Raw genomic sequence first — 1,295 nt, forward strand, 5'->3', positions numbered from 1 at the left:
GGGGGGCTTGCACGCTGCCTCGGGCAGGCGGGGCCCCGCTTCCTCGCCCTCTAGAGGGGCGCCCCCGTGTGCTCACAGAAACGCCGTCCACACTCCTCCAGTCACATGTTTCCGGCGCCTCTGTGCTCACTCGCAGGCTGCTCACCCAGCGTGTCCTGCTGGCCCCGGTGCCACTGTGCGTGGCGCAGTAGTGCTTCCGTGGCTGTGGCCGGCGAGGGCCTGCTACCGGGGCGCGTGGCCCCGAGCGCTTGCCGGCGCTATTGGCCACAGGCTTCCTTGCCTTGTGTCACGTGTGGCCGTGGCCGGAGGGCTGTGGCCCCTCGGCCCGTGGCCGCGTCTGTGTAGGAGTCCCGGGACAGGACCTGCAGGGCGTGGGTGGGTGCCGAGGCCCGAGGACTGGCCCTGGGTCTTGAGAATACCAGGGACTCGGGCCCCGGGCCCAGGGCACAGGCGGTCTGGGGCTGTGGGCGCTCGCTGCGCCACACCCACCCACCACACTCCCAGCACCGCCCTTCCTCCTGCGACAGAGCAGCGCGACCGGGGGCGCTTCCGTCGTCCCAGCGTTTGTGGGGGCAACGGGAAGGTTCTGCTAGCACATGTGACTTGGGCCCAGCAAGCCCCCTCGTGGGGGTGTCTTGGAGAAGCCCCACCCCACGCCTGGCGACTCCACAGCCTGACTGGAAGTGCCACTGTCTCAGAGGGCGGGCGGGCAGGGGGACGCAGCTCAGACGTGGCACCTGCTGTGGAGGGAGCACGGTGGCTGGACACCCTGCGTGCCGGGCGGGGTGACGTGGAGCCGGGGTGCGTGGCAGGGGAAGGCAGCGCCGTGAGGCCCGTGCTGGCGACCGCGGACGGGACTCGGGCCACGGTCTCGTGTCGGCAGCACGTTCCGGCTGGTGGTCGCGCCCTGCAGCGGGGCTGTGCGGTCTGCGGGGCCCATTGATAAGCGTGCCGGGCCTTCAGCCTCATGGGCGGGCTCGTGTCCCGCCCTCGGTGCTCGGGGCATGTCTCAGCAGCGCACTGCAGCAGCAACTTGGGGTGTACGTTTACTCCGGTGGGTGCAGAGTGCGGCCAGAGCCAGCCCGGACGGGGCCGGGGGTGTCACGCTGACCGGGCAGGCCCAGAGCCGCTGGGGTGTGGGGTGGACTCTGGCTGCTCCGTTCTCGGGAACCTCACGCCCAGCTCGGCCGCGCGCCCCTCAGCACCTTGCCCCCATGGCTTCTGGGGCTCCCCGCTCCGAAAGAGGAAGACTCAGCGCAGCTGCCCCTGCACAGCAGGGGCAGCTGAGGGCAGGG

The 1,295-nt window shown here is 71.3% G+C and overlaps 1 protein-coding gene across 1 annotated transcript in view; it reads left to right on the forward strand.

Moving 5' to 3' along the window:
• The window catches only part of LOC105853426 (chromosome unknown open reading frame, human C16orf95), a 13,341-nt gene that overhangs the window by 5,088 nt on the left and 6,958 nt on the right, over positions 1-1,295 (forward strand). The gene's annotated exons all lie outside the window — the stretch shown is intronic.

Source organism: Condylura cristata, unplaced genomic scaffold, assembly GCF_000260355.1.
Source record: "Condylura cristata isolate star-nosed mole 26May11 unplaced genomic scaffold, ConCri1.0 scaffold00009, whole genome shotgun sequence".
Classification (NCBI taxonomy): domain Eukaryota; kingdom Metazoa; phylum Chordata; class Mammalia; order Eulipotyphla; family Talpidae; genus Condylura; species Condylura cristata.